The 18005-nt window shown below is 37.8% G+C and overlaps 1 long non-coding RNA gene across 4 annotated transcripts in view; it reads left to right on the forward strand.

Annotated features, from left to right (window-relative positions):
* The window catches only part of LOC140632707 (uncharacterized), a 668295-nt gene that overhangs the window by 97833 nt on the left and 552457 nt on the right, over positions 1 to 18005 (forward strand). The window lies entirely within an intron of this gene.

Consider the following 18005-nt stretch of genomic DNA (forward strand, 5'->3'; position numbering starts at 1 on the left):
CACAGGAAAGTAGCTGATGAATTGCCAGATGAATCGCTCGGCCAGGTCTTTGGCCCATCTTATTGGGCACAGGAGGATGAATTTGATCATCCTTGTTGCTCAAGAGAACCCCTCTTCATGAGTTAAAATAGCTGAGCTTCTCCTACTCACGTTAGGGGTTTCGTTTCCACTGAACACAGCCCAGAGAAGGATGAGCATTTTAATTGTCTTCCCTGTTTCTCCTTTACACCATGCCTCTTTACAAAGCAGGCATGCCTCTTTGGTGAAAGCGCCTTCCCATAGTTTGACAATTCGTCCCTCGTCTTTGAGTGCCTCTCTCCTTTTTGTTTTTAAGCTCGATGTTCAGATATTTATCCTCACAAAGGTGAACAGAGAGAACGTATTTAAATATGGCATCGATGTGTCCCGACCCAGATGAAAGCCTCTTAAATCAGTTCCCCTCAATCCTGCTACTAGACATTAACTCTGAACAGGATTATCTACCAACCTGCCAGTCAAGATGTTCAGGGGAAAGAGGGGGGAAAAAAAAAGAGAGCAAAGAGCCTTTTTGCTCATCAGTCTGCTGTGGGACCAGTGGGATGAAAATGTGTTCTGATCTCACTTTATTCACATGGTTACAAGCTACAGTTCCTGCTGGATGTGCTGCCGGAAGAGAAAATGGATCAAACACACAGATGCTCCTTCACATTATCTGAAACTCCCAAAAGTTAAATAGAAACTTAGTCTTTATTTATCTGCATATGTAATTCAATAGCATATTTTTAATCGGTAGTTTAAATAAAGAAGAAATCTAGCAGTTGAGCTCTAAAGAAGTGACACTTTACATTGGGTTGGTTTGGAGTTAATGAAATAATTAGCACCATTTCAATGTGACTAATTTATAGCTGATATACAGCTATAAGTCCTCAGTTAGTTCAAGAAATTTGAGCACCCCAAGTGCTGGTTCAAGAAGCGATATGGCTCAGCAGTGGTAAGGTGTGATTGAAACTTAAGTCCTGAGAGTCACTGAAGTCAGCTACTGCCCAATCTCCAACCCCCCCACCCCCCATGGTGACCCTGGGGAAGGGCTTGTGGCAGGAGCTACATTAGCAAACCTCAGGAGACCAGAGGGGTTTGCGGTGTAGTAACTGGGATGTGGAGCAGGAGGGCAGGTGAGAAAGAGTTATTTGGGATATGACTCGTGAATATCCTCTAGACAATCAAAAGGGCAAGGTGTTTAGGAGCTTTTGAGTTGTAGGTTACAGGGATAAAATATCATTGCCATTTCTAAAGCCTTTCCAGTCTGTCTTATATAATTGAAATAAAAATGCCCCTCTCATGACCTTAATATATATGATGCCTCTGTTTTACTTTTTTGCTGGATAGACTTTCTGACCACCATGAGTTCTTTGTACTTTGTTTATTTTTAAAGCGCTCGGGTATAATTTTAAGCTTCTCAATCGCATCTCACTCAAAAATTTACAAGTCTGACATTTTTAGATTAGAATCTCCTAGAGAACAAGAACACATTTTCAGCTCAACCGTGCACAGCACCTGCCTGAAACTGGGAAAGGTCTGAGACTTTGCCATCCTTGCAAGCTTATTTGTTAGCCTGACAGTTTCATGGATGCTGGCAGAAGGCGGGAGACTCCTGGGCTGGAGATAAAGGACTTTACGACTAAAGGGAGTAGTAGCACCCAGAATATCGAATTTTTTTGGCACTTCCCCAGACCCCAGTTCCCACAGGGCAATGCAGAGAGGGCCAGGTAATACCTGCACTTACAGTGTGTTGCTTTACAGGAGAGGAACGCTAAGGTCCGGGGACCCAAGCTTTTTATAATGGCTAGTAAGGATGCCTGCCTTTTGTTCTGGAGGGAGGCGTTGTTTCTATCTTCTAAGATTCTTCATTATACAAACATTATGGAAAAAAATTGTCTGGAACAGCTATAGCAAGTGCCTCTGCTTGCAAGATGTTCAGAAATGTGCGAGAACCACAGAGAACCGTCTCCCGATAGTACCCAGCAAAATGTCTTGTGGAGGAACTAAGACTCTTCTCTATATAGAAGCAGACTGAGGAGAATCTGATGTCTGTCTTCATGCAACCAAGTGGAATTTCATCTGTGCTTCCTGGAGCTCTCATTAGGTAAAACAAGGATAAATGAGTAGAAAGTAAATTAAGTCGGATTTTGAGTCACTTATTTTGAGTTCCAGGCTACTATATTACCCTTCTGAAAAATTAAAATAATATATAAGTGAAAGCCCTCTTCACGGGGCTCCCCTACCCCACCTCCCTAGGGGTAACCACAGTTAGCATTCTGGTTCAAGGAAAGGACTTCTAGTGACTAAAGCTGTCCAGTGATATGATCGACGTTTCTGGGAAATATTTTCCTACCTAGATGAGCTGAACCACAACTTATTGGAGTTATTATGTGGGCAAGATGACCTTTACAACCCCTTTCAATATTTAAATTCTACACCTCTGGTAAAAATTAAGGTTTTGCGCTATAACTCAGTCTATGAATTACTTCCTTTGTTATTTTAAGGAAAAAATTAAGAGTGTGGTATATATCAGCTAAGCTGTAAGCAAGCAATTATTATTTTCAGTGTTGCTGGAATATCTAGGCAACAGAGAGGTCTCCAATGGGAGGGATTTCAATATCCTTTGCTCATTAACTTTCTTATATCAGAGTAGAGACCACTTGAGTAATGGTAAAGAGAAATTAGAACCCTTTCTCAGTTTGTTCTATCATGTAGATGGAATATGACATTTCCACTTTCGTTAATGTTCCACACTTGACAAAGATTGGTGGCTAGTGTCATGAAACAGAGGGCATTATCATATTCTTTTCTCTGAAAGGAGATTGTATATTGATTCTTTTTCTATGGCACTTTTCCCAGGAAGGAGAATGGAAGATTTTGAATATAAGCTGTGGTTGCTCATGAGCGTAAGGAACGCCAGATAAGCAAAATAGGAATGAATTTGTTAAATACCAGTTTTCCAAAATTAGTTGAAGCTTTGGAGTTTTCTGGCAAAGCTAACATGCTAGCTAACTAAAAAATACTGGATGTGAAAAGTGGCCCCATCTTAGTTTGAAGAATGGTTTGTTTCCCGAAGAAATCACTGTGGAGATCTGGGGTCTGAAGGATGGACTTCAGGGCAGGTGGGGGGAGGAGGTGCTGACAGTGCTGAGCACCGAGCCTGATGCATAGAAATCACACAGTCGAGGGCACTTCACGGGATGAGCACTGGGTGTTCCTCTGTATGTTGGCAAATTGAACACCAATAAAAAATAGATTTATTAAAGAAAAAAAAAGAAATCACACAGTCGACATTTGTTGAATGTAGGTGAAGCGAGCGGAATTGGGGAGTGGTTCTTCTCTCTGGGAGCCTCACCTTCCTCCCACTGGAGGTAAATTAGTAAAACTAAGGAATTTGATTCGCCCCACTGGTGACTTAGTAATTCCAGGGTTTTAACGGTGTATCCTAGACTGTGAAACTGAATATACCTGGTACCCAAACAGTATGGAATCCTAACGTAATAATGTGACCTTGATAATTTGGGAGGCACAGCTTTAGGACCATTCTTATGATCCTATTTTAAATTTGCTCTCTCAAATGCTGTTTTGGGGCTTTGGCTGTTTTGATTACATTTTGAAAAGGGGCCATGCTTGTAAACAGTCTGAGCAAGAACTTAAGAGACATCAACTCCAGGAATTTCTGTGGGGTGAGTGGGATGTAACTTGTCTTGAATGTTGTGGAGTCGGCCACTTGAACCTTGTAATTTGTTTAATCATTATATCTGATTATCTGCTTTTGTTTCTCTCAATATCTCATCATATATCTCCCAATATACGTATATCTATCCCTCATATGTATATATGTGTATACATACATCATATATATATATGATTTTATATATACATAATGTTTTCCATTTCTTTCCACTATTTTTTTCATGCCCTAGGATAAAAACCGCTTGTCTTCAACAGATACACTTAAAGATTTATTCATGAATCCATATTAACATGTAACCCAGAGAGCCAGATACAGATGATGTGAATCCCTTTTGAGTCTACTCTTTAATTTCTTTTAAAGAAGCTCTCTATCCTGTGCTGTAGACTCTGCACATAAGTCATTGTTTGTTTTCTTTGCTGGTTTAACATTGGAATTAGACGTTCTGTATGTTGACGTTGGTGTCCAGTATCCTGATGGTGAGCTCTATTGTTTCTTTTTTAAAGAGGTCTATTTTTTTGGACGATTTTATTTATTTTTTCATGAGAGACACAGAGAGAGAGAGAGAGGCAGAGACACAGGCAGGGGGAGAAGCAGGCCCCTTGCAGGGAGCCTGATGTGGGACTCGATCGGGGTCTCCAGGATCACACCCTGGGCTGAAGGCAGGTGCTAAGCCGCTGAGCCATCCAGGGATCTCCAGAGCTCTATTTTTCTTAACTCTGGCTCATAATGTAACAACAACAAAGTATAAGTTTTGATAAATAATTAGTTCAAAGAGAAATAGTTTTGACAACATGAAAGTTAAAATAGGATAAAGGAAAAATGGGGCAGCCCGGGTGGCTCAGCGGTTTAGCACAGCCTTCAGCCCAGGGCCTGATCCTGGAGACCTGGGATTGAGTCCCACATTGGGTTTCCTGCATGGAGCCTGCTTCTCCCTCTGCCTCTCTCTCCTTCTCTGTCTCTCATGAATAAATAAATAAAATAAAAAAAAATAGGATATAGGAAAATTACATTTATCTTAAAAGTTCACTGTCTATCCAGATCTATTTTTCTTTTTAACATAAATTCTAGTTAATATGCTGAAATCTGAATGAAGTCTTATTCAAGTATAATTTGGAACATAAATGTGCTACATTCAGCTTTTTCTTTTCTGGTTTTTAAAATAAAAAAATTAAAAAGATTGTATTTATTTATTTGATAGTGAGAGAGAGAGAGAGCAAGCACAAGCAGGGTGAGTAGGAGAGGGAGAAGCAGACTCCCTGCTAAGGAGGGAGCCTGATGCAGGACTCGATCCAAGGACCCCCAAGGACCTTGGGATCATGACCTGAGCCAAAGGCAGACCCTTAACCGACTGAGCCACCCAGAAGTCCTTGTTTTTTTTTTTTAAAGGTTTTATTTAAATTTCAGTTAACATACAGTGTTATATTAATTTCAGATGTATAATATAGTGATTCAACACTTCCATACATCGCCTAGTGCTCATCACAAGTGCCCTCCTTGATCCCCATCACCTATTTAACCACCTATCCCACTGACCTCCCCTCTGGGAACCATCAGTTTGTTCTCTGTAGTTGAGTATGTTTCTTGGTTTGCCTCCCTCTCTTTCTTCCCTTTGCTCATTTGTTTTGTTTCTTAAATTCCACATATGAGTGAAATCGTATTTGTCTTTCTCTGACTTGTTTCTCTTAGCATAATACTGTCTAGCTCCATCCATGGAGCTATAATACACCCCCTCTCTACACACACGTAAACACACTACAACTTCTTTATCCATTCATTAACCGATGGACGTAGGCTATTTCCTAATTTGGCTATTGTAAGTAATGCTGCTATAAACATCAGGGTGCATGAATTCTTTTGAATTAGTATTTTTATATTTCTTGGTAAGTACCTACTAGTGCAATTGCTGGGTTGTAGGGTAGCTCTATTTTTAACTTTTTGAGGAAACTCCATACTGTTTTTCAGAGTGTCTCTACCAGTTTGCATTCCCACCCACAGTGGAAGAGGGTTCCCCTTTCTCTGAATCCTCATCAACACCTGTTGTTTCTCGTGTTACTGATTTTAGCTGTTCTGACAGGGGTGAGGTGATATCTCACTGTAGTTTTGATTTGCACTTGTCTGATGATATATGATGTTGAGAATCTTTTCATGTGTCTGTTGGCCATCTGTATGTCTTCATTGGAAAAATGCCTGTTCATGTCTTTTGTCCATTTTTAAATTTTTTTTTTTTGGTTTATGAGTGTTTAGTTTAGAAGTTCTTAATATTTTATATATATGCTTTTTAAATTTAAATTTATTTAACATATAGTGTATTATTAGTTTCAGAGGTAAAGTTCAGTGTTTCATCAGTCTTATAAATACCCAGTGCTTATTATATCATATGCACTCCCAATGTCCATCAAGCACTTACCCCCTTCCCTGCAACAAGCCTCAGTTTGTTTCCTATGATTAAGGGTGGCTTATGGTTTGTTCTTCCTCTCTGATTTCATCTTGTTTTATTTTTCCCTTCCTTCCCCTATGAGCCTCTATTTTCTTTCTTAAATTCCACATATGAATGAGATCATATGATAATTATCTTTCTCTGATTGACTTATTTTGCTTAGCATATCCTCTAGTTCCATCCACATTGTTGCAAATGGCAATATTTCATTTTTCTGATGGCTGAGTAGTATTCTATTGTATATATATACACCACTTCTTCTTTATCCATTCATCTGTTGATGGACATCTTGGGTCTTTCCATAGTTTGGCTATTGTGGACATTGCTGCTATCAACATTGGGATGCAGGTGCCCTTTTGGATCACTACATTTGTATCTTTGGGGTAAATACCCAGTAGTGCAATTGCTGGGTCATAAGGTAGCTCTATTTTCAACATTTTGAGGAACCTCCATACTGTTTTCCAGAGTCGCTGTACCAGCTTGCATTTCCACCAACAGTATAAGAGCGTTTCCCTTTCTCTGCATCCTCACCAACATCTGTCGTTTCTTGACTTAATTTTAGCCATTCTGACCAGCATAAGTGGTGATCTCATTGTAGTTTTGATTTGTGTTTACCTGATGCCAAGTGATGTTGAGCACTTTTTCATGTATCTGTTGGCCATTAGTATGTTTTCTTGGGAGAAATACCTGTTCATGTCTTCTGCCTATTTCTTAATTGGATTATTTGTTCTTTGAGTGTTGAGTTTGATAAGTTCTTTATAGATTTTTGGATACTAGTCCTTTATCTGACAAGGCATTTGCAAACATCTTCTCCCATTCTGTTGGTTGTCTTTTGGTTTTGTCAACTGTTTCCTTTGCTGTGCAAAAGCTTTTTTCCTTGATGAAGTCCCAAACGTTCTTTTTTGCCTTTTTCCCCTTGTCTTTGGAGACGTGTCTAGTAAGGAGTTGCTGTGGCTGAGGTCACAGAGGTCACTGTCATGTTCTTCTCTAGGATTTTGATGGATTCCTGTCTGAAGTTTAGATCCTTCATCCATTTTGAGTCTCTTTTTGTGTGTGGTGTAAGAAAATGGTCCAGTTTCATTCTTCTTCATGTGGCTATCTAATTTTCCCAATACCATTTATTGAAGAAACTGTCTTTTTCCATTAAATATTCTTTGCTGTTTTGCCAAAGATGAGTTGACAATAGGGTCCATTTCTGGGTTCTCTGGTTCATTGATCTATGTATCTATTTTTGTGCCAGTACCATACTGTTGTTATGATTAAAATTTTGTAATATAGCTTGAAGTCCGGAATTGTGATGCCACTAGCTTTGGTTTTCTTTTTCAACATTCCTTTGGCTAATTGGAGTCTTTTCTGGTTCCATACAAAGTTTAGAATTATTTGTTCCAGCTCTGTGAAAAATGCTGGTGGTATTTTGGTAGAAGTTCCTAATACGTTTTGGATACTAATCCTTTATTGGGTATGCCATTCACAGATACCTTCTCCCATTTTGTAGGTTTCCTTTTAGTTTTATTATTTCCTTTGCTGTGCAGAAGCTTTTTGTTTTGATGAAGTCCCAGTAGTTTTCTTTTGTTTTTGTTTCCCTTGCCTCAGGAGGCCTATCTAGAAAGAAACTGCTTTGGCTGATGGCTGATGTCAAAGAAGTTATTGCCAGTGTTCTCTCTTAGAATTTTTGGGGTTTTAAGTCTCATTTAGGTATTTTAGGTCTTTAATCTTTTTTTGAATTTTATTTTTGTGTTTAGTGTAAGAAAGTGATCTAGTTTCAGTCTTTTGCATGTTGCTGTACAGTTTCCCAATACCATTTGTGAAGAGTATTTTTTATCATTGGATAGTCATCTTTTGTGAAACATTTATTGACCATATAATTGAAGGTTAATTTCAGGGTTTTCTATTTTGTTCTGTTGATCATTGTGTCTGTTTTTGTGCCAGTATTGTACTGTTTTGATGATTATAGCTTTGTAATATAACTTTTTTTTTTTTTTTTTTTTTGTAATATAACTTGAAGTCCAGAATTGTGATGGCTCCAGCTCTGCTTTTCTTTTTCAAGATTTCTCTGGCTATTTGGAGTCTATTGTGTACAAGTTTTGGGATTCTTTGTTCTAGCTGCTATGAAAAATGCTAGTGGTATTTTGATAGGAATTACATTAAATGTGTAGATTGCTTTGGGTAGTGTAGATATTTTAACAATATTTGTTCTTCCAACCCATGAGCATGGACTGTCTTTCCATTTCTTTGTGTCATCTTCAATTTCTTTCATCAGTGTTTTGTAGTTTTCAGAGCTCAGGTCTTTCACTTCTTTGGTTAGGTTAATTCCTAGGTATATTATTGTTTTTAGTATAATTGTAAATGGAACTGATTCCTTAATATTTCTTTCTACTGCTTCAATATTGGTGTATAGAAATGCAAGATTACGTGATTTTGCATCATGGTGACTTTACTCCATTTGTTTATCAGTTCTAGCAAGTTTCTGGTGGAATTTTTAAGGTTTTCTATATACGGTATCATGCCATCTGCAAATAGTGAAAGCTTTACGTCTTCCTCGACAAATTGGATAACTTTTATTTCTTTTTGTTATCTGATTGCTGTGGCTAATACTTCCAACACTATGTTGAATAAAAGTGGTCAGAGTGGACATTCTTGTCTTGTTCCTATCCATAGAATAAAAGCTCTCAGTTTTTCTTCCTTGAGGCTGATATTATATTAGCTGTGGGTTTTCATATATGGGATTTATTATTTTGAAGTATATTCTCTCTAGACCTACTTGTTGAAGGTTTTTATCATGAATGGATGTTGTACTTTGTCAAATGTTATTCCTGCATCTATTAAAATGATCATATTGTTCTTTTCTTTTATTAATGTGATGTATCATATCGATTGATTTCAAGTATTGAACCACCCTGGTAACCCAGGAATAAATTCCAATTGATCATGGTTAATGATTTTTTAAAAATGTATTGCTGGCTTTGGTTTGTTAGTATTTTGTTGAAAATTTTTGTAATTATGTTCATCAGAGATATTGGCCTATACTTCTCTATCTTGTATCCTTATCAGGTTTTTGTATCAGGGTAATGCTGATCTTACAGAATGAATTTGGATGTTTTCTTTCCTTTTTACTTTTTAGAGTAGTTTGAGAATAGGTATTAACTCTTCTTTAAATATCTGGTAGAATTCACCTGTGAAGTCATCTGGTCCTGGACTTTTGCTTGTTAGGAGTTTTTTGATTACAGATTAATTCTTTTGCTGGTTATTGGTCTGTTCAAGTTTTCTATTTCTTCTTGTTTCAGTTTTGATTATATGTTAACAGATGTTATAGGTGATATCTTTTAATATTTTATTCATATGATATAATGTTTATATTCCTATTCTAAATGTGAGTGTGTGACTTTCTATAGCCCAGTTTAGGTGCAAAATACTTACAATTCTAGAATGTTTATTTCTTAGTGGGGCATCTGGTTGGCATAGTCATTTGGGAATTGGACTCTTGGTTTCGGCTGGGGTTGTGATCTCAGGGTCATGAGGTTGAGCCCCATGTTGAGCCCCATGTTGGACTCCGTACTCAGCTCAGAGTCTCCCTAAGACTTTTCTCTCCCTCTCCCTCTGTCCTGCTCCCTGTGTGTGCGCACACACTCTCTCATAAATAAATATTATAAAAATGCTTACCTCTTAGTAATTTGACACAAAAGTGTAGTGAGTCAAAGGTATAAAGTTCTGCTTTGATATCTTCCTAGCTGAGAAATGAGGTTGTTTGATCCACTGACACAGACAGAGACAAATGCAGAGGTCTCCGTTGTCTTCTGGCTGTTTCTTCTCTCACCATCCTCATGGAGGGTTGGCTAGTCTCTCTTTCTGTCTCCTGCACTGACATTTGCTTCCATCCAGCTTGCTGTACTTCACATTTATATAGACATATCCCATGATGTCAGAGAGAGTTCTCAGTGCCTGGCCAATGGTGTAAGGAGTGGTTAATGGCATTCCGTGGGCATTTATCAGGTATCCGTAATGTGCTACATGGTATAATACTGTCTCATGACAGTGTCTAGCATAGTATAGCATAGCGTGGCAGGTTGACAGACTGGATTTTTTTCTAATTTTAATTTCTTAGGTTGAGATGGGAGTATTGGCCTATATTTTCACTTCTCCATGAGGAGCATTTAACTTTATTCTAAGTTGTGTTCCCTGCATACCTGCTGACAGTCTGAAGATAATATCACTTGGTGCTTAAAGCTAGAAACCCTTATTTGTTCTGATATTATATAATTTATGTTTGCAATTTCAGGCAGGTACAAATTTCTCAGAGTGTATGGTGTTTCTTGTAAGATACCATTTAGCAAATTTGTCTAAGCTTCTTTAAGGCTAGAACTTAAAAACTCAAATGACTACATTTGGCTCAATAACCACAGACAGTAATGACACCTCTAAGTAGCTAATGCAGGCGTGTAATATCCTCATAGCCCTGATTTAACTTTATTTACAGATTAAAATTGAATTGCAGTTGATTTATTGATATAATAGGCAGAAAGTGATTATCAGGCATCCATCACTGATGGAGGAAAAACCAATCAAATTATGCTCCAAGGTTTGCTTTAACCTAACCTAACTCATCACCTTATAAAACTCAGAGGATTTGAGTCATACGCTCTCACTAAAGTCAATGAGCCACAACTCCCACTAAACTCCTATCTGCTCCTTTCAAGGCATGTAGGAATTATACTAATTTGCACAACTGCAAGTTGTTATAAAAGGAAATGGCAGTAGGCTGGAGATTTAGCCTTTGCACTTCCTCACCATGCTTGCAGCCTTGGTAATATAATCCTGTGATGTTTGTTGCAAATCCATAAAGGCTCTCCGGTACTGGGCTATCTTACCTGTCCCGGAAAGATGTGGGGAGTAGAGGATGGTGATGCCTTCAACAAGCAGATTAGGAAAGATGTGTCCTTTTGAAGGGAGAACTGGGGTCAGTCTATGTTTCAGAAAGCAATGAAACACCTTGATTAGAAGCAAGCAACATGCTCACTTTGGCCTTAGATATTTTAGCTCTCTTTTCAGAACTGGAAAAGGTATGGGTTGGAAGAGAATACAGTGGAAAAAATCATCTATCCTGAGCCAACAGTTGAGCTTGGGCCCCAGGGATTCCTGGTCTAAGAGTGGCCTGGTGTGGATTTCCTTCCATTTGGACCACTAAAAGCTGATAAAATCAAGTTGAAAAATCCAGTGCCATCATATTTCAGAGGGTTGCTAATGTCACACGGAGTACAGAATTGACAGCAGCATTCATTCTTCTCACTTAGAGAATTCTTAAGCTGAAAGTTTTATGTTTATTTACTTGATTATTGTACGCACCGAGATACTTTTTTTCAAAAAAAGTTATCCATCTGTGAAATATCATGTGAAGTTATCCTCCTATGAAGTAGAATGTGACACTTTTAATTATAATTTTTATGTATATTCTCAACTACGTTGCTGCTGTTATTTCATATGTCTGATGGAAAATATCACTGTTGTCAATAAGTGCCATTTCAATTATACCTAAACCCTAACAAGGTTTGAAGAAGGCATAATTGTTAAAAATCTGAAGCCGTATAATGGCATATTCAAGTTTTTAAATTATATTGCTCATTTTTTACCTGTGGTGTTGTGTACATTATTAATTTCTTAAGCTATTCATCTATAGTTTAGAAAATGAAACTGCTCTTGCATTGTTCTTTTTTTTCTTGCATTGTTCTTAATACTATGTCCTCCAAATATGGATGACACTCACTGACTTTAAAGCATATTCCTTGTGTACTTAAGTTCCAAAAGGAATAGAAATAAATGAAATACTTCCTCCTGTTATATATATATAACAGTATAAATGAAATACTTCCTCCTGTTATATATATATATATATATATATATTCATTCATTTTATTGTTCCACCTAATATTGCTGATCCTACATGGTAAACTTCTTTCCTAATGAATATATTTTGCTCATGTATAACCTTGTTCATCCTCCGCCATATACTTTCCATATTGTCCAGATAGGCATAATTTAAAGGAAAGAAAAGTCCAGATATCCAGCTCTACGTTGGAAGTAGGTGAGGTAGAGAAACACTGATTGGCTTCTTCCTTCTATTGCAGCATGCTTCTCAAACAGTAGGATACAGAGGCTTTGTTTTAGTCAGTGTGGGCTGCTATAACAAAATATTGATTAGATGACTTAAACAACAGACATTTATTTGTCACAGTTCTGGAGGTTGAGATATCCAAGATCAGGTGGCAGAGTAAGAGCCCTTTTCTTGCCTTGTGGATGGTCACCTTCTCTGTGTGTTCCCACATCCAGGAGGGAGAGAGTACTCTGACCTTTTCTTACTCTTAGAAGGGCACAAATCCCATCATGGGGGGGGCTCCCCCCTCATAACCTCAGTAAGTATAAACACCTCCCAGAGGCCCCACCCCCAAATGCCATCACAGTGGGGACAAGAACTTTAATATACAAATTTTGAGGAAACACAAACATTTGTAAAAAAATTTGTTAGAGAGGAGGTTGCTATTCTCAAAATAAATATTCTCATTTAAAAAATGGAGCCTCTGTGTCGAGCACCCAGTCTATGCCCAGCACATAACTGCAGCACCACTGTTCTTGATTCCGAACCCCTTCATCTTTTTACTTTGTTGTGTTTCCCATTATTGCCTATGATATGCCCCATATTACATATGATATTCTTTCCTAGGATAACCTGTGGGTTTTCTTTGTTTTTATGCTCTTCATCCTGCCACAAATCTCTCTTTCTGTTCTTTTTCCTGGAAAATCTCCTCTATCATTTTAGCATCTGCCCTTAATAGCTTGTCCTACAACCTCTCATCACACATTTCACTGTGGCCCCTTCAGGACCTGGAGTCCTCTCCGAGCTATCATGTTTCTCACTGTAACACTGTCACTAACATCCAGTGATTTCCATCCACTAAACAAAAACTGTGAACATTTAATCTTGGGAATTTAGAAAGCATGAGTCTCGCAGGACAGAGGATTCTCGCTGTTAACTTGCCTGAAAGATACTGACTGGTTCTGTTTTACTCTGAGATTCAGTGCAACAATTTGTTTACTTAGAGGTAGCTACATTTCATCACTTGCAGAATATCACAAGAAATCATATGAACTTTAACAAACATTCTGTTTTACTGTGAGAATGAGGTTGTTGGCTTATTCTAATGGAAAGGCGAAGGTCTAGCTTTAAATGCCATTATCTGTGCACGCTTGCTAGAATTTTAACTTTGGTGCAGTGCTTTCACAGATTACCATGCCTCGGGGGACCTAGGAGCATTAAGCACAGGCCATTGATAGAATAAACCATGCATGCTTTGTAGGCATGCACACCAAATACTCTTATGAAAAAGCACTTGCTTTTCAGTGATTGAGTTGTAAGCAGTAGCTCCTTGACTGCTTCATGAGAAACTCATTTCATATTCTATTTCATTCAACTAATATTTTATTAAGCCCCTAGTATAATTCATTCATTGCTATGCGTCTTAGAAATATAAAGATGAGTATGGTTCAGCTCTTGCCCTCAAGACGTTTATGGTTTGGGGGTGAGAAAAGCATTCGTATAGTAGATACAGTGCAGTGAGATACAAATTAGCCAATTTAAAAATGTGAATGTGTGAATGGATGTATTTATGCTGCCTATGAAGAGTGAGGTAAATTATGTTAGTAGGAAGGGAGGAAACAGCCTTCCATAAAGAGACCAGCATGATGACCAACATGGGGTTTTGTTTTGTTTTATTTTATTTATTTCAATTTATTTATTTTTTGTAGGCATCATGGGATTTTATTTTATTTTAAAAGATTTTGTGTATTCATGAGCGATACAGAGAGGCAGAGACATAGGCAGAGGGAGAAGCAGGCTCCCTTCGGGGAGCCTGATGCAAGACTCGATTCCAGGACCCTGGGATCACGACCTGAGCCAAAGGCAGATGCTCAACCATTGAGCCACCCAGGTGCTCCAGCAGCATTGGATTTTAGACTCATGAGTCTAGGGTGTAGTCGGGGTTGTAAATACAGATTTGGGGATTTATTGATTTTTTGGTACTTTTTCTAGGAAGACATCTTTGAAGGAAGGAATGTGGAGAAAATAATAATGAATAGTTGGAGGAAGAGAAGGTAGTGAGAGACTAACAAAGCAAAGTCTGGAGAATAGTAGGACTAGACATGCTGAAGTTTAGGGGAGAGCCTGAAGAAAACAAGCAGTTGATATGTATATTTTGTGCAGATATGTCTAAACCAGTATCCTGAAAACTTGGTCATCCAAAACACAGAAGGATTTTTATTTTTTGTTGTTATTGTTTTAGAATATCTTAAGACATCTTAAAAGTCTTGTAAGATATTTTTTTCCCATGTGGAAACGCTGAGTGTCAAATTAATTTTTTCTCTCAAATGTTCAAGCCATGCCATAAATACAACTTTGTAAGAATGCTGATATTTGAGTGAGCTAGCTTGCTTTTTTTTTCTTTCTATCTTTCTTCCTTTCTTTGTATACCCAAGGTTAGCCCTGACTACATTGAGAAGTGTATGAAATCAGTTTTGGCACCCTTTCTTTATCCCCAGCCAAATTCTAGAAAGATGGTCTACTGGTACTTAAAAGAGAAAGTGCTAATAACTCACAGCCAAAGTGAAATTGCTCAGAATGGTCTTGCCAAATCCCTCTCTTGAGTCTGATAGGGTTGTTACCCTGAAGTTCAAGAATTTCAGGGAGCTGCTTTCACACAGAGAACGGTACAATTAGGTGAGCCGCAGGTGATTAAGCAATGAATGTTGACCAAGTGATCATTGCATATCTGGAGGGAGGCCACTGACCCTGCCCTGTTCAATACTTTCATCAGCAATTTGGATGAAGTCCAGGGAATAAACCAATGGCGAGAAGCCACAGGGAGGCAGATATTTGTTCTGTAAAAGGTTACACTTTCTCGTGGTTAAAATTGTCCAAAAATGGTTTGGGCCTGTTAGTGGCAGAGAGCTCTTCATCACTGGGGGTGACAAGTGCTATAAAATCCTGGATGTTTTACGGTCATTTTCAGCTCATGGGGAGGGATTGGATTAGGTGACCACTGCTTTCTTTTCCAATTCTAATTTTTTTTTATTCTAAAGAGGTTCTATATGTCTGCATACTCTAGATGTGCTTTCCTTACGATAAGAGTGAAATCAGAAACTTGCCATGAGAATGGCATTCCCTTTGACCTCTTCACCCTGAGTGTAACCCCCACACTTTTTCTCCTCTGAGCTTGACCCTATGAAGCAATTGCACACCACAGAGCATATTCCTGAAGAATTGTGCGAGAGTCTATGGTGTATTGAGCCCTTGTTTTCACTTATTATCTGTAGCAGGTCACATCTCTGTGACTCAACCTTTATCATTGAAGAGAAAAAAAATCCTATTTCTTAAGCTCTGTAAGGCAGGCAATATTAAAGGAATCCTATATGTAGAGGGTTGAAACAGTGAACTGGAAGTGATTCTCCTTAGGGTCAGGGACACATGCTTGTTTTATATCTAACGTCTTTTCAGAATGTGTATCTAGGGCACAGCTACTATTATATAGCATCAGATCATAACCTGTGTGCTCCCATATCATCAGGCTTTGAACTGTCTGCATTAGGGCCACTAATTTACTTCACAACACACCAATTAGTCAAAGCAACTGGGGATCTAAATATATGCTTGCTCCTTTTGCAAAAAATCCCTACTTCCTGACAATCCCCAAACTTCTCACTTGATACATTTAGGGAATACACTCATGCCAAGATTCTGCACAAGAACTTCATTTTAGAATTTCAGGCATTCTTGGATTCAGCAAATCAGAATTCACTTCTTTCCTTTTCAGTTATATATTCGGGAAACCATATTAAGCTAACTAATCATGTGATTATTGTGACAATTTAGAATGACTAAATACAGAATTTCACACTTGGCTGATTGCCAGGGTTGTCTCTCTTTTCTGACATAAATTTCCTGCAGAAGAGAATCAGTGCAAGAGCCAGATAATTTTTTATAGGAATTCCATAGCTGTATTCCATTTCCCATATCCCTTATTTTACTTCCAGGTGCACATAAAATTGTCCAGTTAGTCTGTTACCCCTTTAATCTGCATGCTGTTTCTGGTAACCTATTGGCATTTGCATTTGTGACAGGTATTCGAAAAATTGGTGGCAGAACGACTTTCTTGAAAGGCAGAATGAAAAAAATGAGAAGGTTTAGAGGTCAGGCATTTTTAAATATCTTATATAATTGACAGTGGTTTGTCCCTGTCATGGTTCTTCTCTGACCTATTAGTGAAGAGCAAAATTCTTAAAAAGTGTTTAATTAACATGTACATTTAGTATAACAAAAGCTCTTGCCTTAAAGTACAGACTACATGGAGAGACAGTCCATAAAATAAAAAAAGTATTTACCTCCCTCTACAATTACTGTGGCTTTTTTGTACTAGCATCCTTCATCTTATTAACATCACAGTAGGATGGTATCACTAACTGGTACTGGCAGGCGCCTATCTGCCCTGCTCCTGGGGAGACTTTTCAAAGAGGTCCAGGGCTTCAAATACCATTTGCTCCTTGTGAACTTTGCAATGCTCCATCCTTTCAAAAAAGTGAAAGCTCAAATTTTTTTACAAAACAAGAATTGTTTCATTGATTGAGAGTCCTGAATTTCCTCTTTTAAAATGAGTTGGGTTTTACTATAATAAATAAAAAGCTTGTGTAGAAAATTTTGCACTTTTTGATGTTTTTATAAAGATCCTCATCAAAGAATGTTTTGTGTCATCTTGGACACCAGAACTTAGACTCTATCTGTGACCCCCATGTTCTCTTCCAAAAAGAATTTTTAAAATATGCAAACCATTTCTTTTTGTTTGCTTTTTACTACAGCTGCGAATCTAAGTTGGTATGTCATCAGTGTATCTGTAAATTAAATGATTCTTTAACTATTTGAATGGCATGACATTTAAGAAAAGTACTATCACTATCAAAGAAGATTTTTTTGTTTGGTTGGTTTTTGTTTTTTATTGTTTTGAAATATGGCCAGTGGAGTTTAGAAATTTTCTCACTGTGAAAATTGGCTAAGTCAAACTCCAGCAGCATTTTGAAATGAGGAACTGAGACAATTATTCTGTGAATTAGATAAAAATCATACTGTTGAGTGAAAGGAGGGAGCTTGGGCCTGAGTTATGTTTATTTACATTAAACAACTAGAGCACTTGAAAATTTAGCAATTTTATAGCTAAGTATGAAGTTTTTATTACATTATTATATTTTCCTGCTTCGCAGTAAGATTTAGCCCGAGTTTTACTCACAGTTTAATTGATTTAGGATATTAACCTTGACAGGTGAGTTTCTGGCTATGAATACTTATACAAGGACCAACTAATATGTGATTTGAGCACAGTGAGATAGTGCCATGAAAGTGACCTATTAAAAAAACCTTCTTTTCGTTTTTGCATTATGAAACATATATTTTTGAAGGGCATAGACAAATGTCTTTTATCACACCATGAAACATGATATGCACATTTCCATTTGTCCTTAAAATTAAAACTTTTCCAGAAATCAAAGAATTAAATTACTCAGTTCACAATAGTCTTTTTTCTCAGGAAAGCTTTTCAATTTAAACATTTTCTATAGACCTCTGAGTACATAGTACTGGGTAGGAGACGCGATGATAGAAGCAAAAGCATCCCTCAATTTCAGGAAAGACTCAAAGTATCTTCTTATGCCTGAAAATGTTGGAGGTCCTGATGGGCACATGGGGGGCATTTGAGGCACAGAAAATGTTAAGGGAGTTCTAAGAAGGTATTAATGCATTCTCTGCATGCTGATGCTTTCCTTACT

The sequence above is a fragment of the Canis lupus genome, chromosome 4 (genome assembly GCF_048164855.1).
Source record: "Canis lupus baileyi chromosome 4, mCanLup2.hap1, whole genome shotgun sequence".
Classification (NCBI taxonomy): Eukaryota; Metazoa; Chordata; class Mammalia; order Carnivora; family Canidae; genus Canis; species Canis lupus.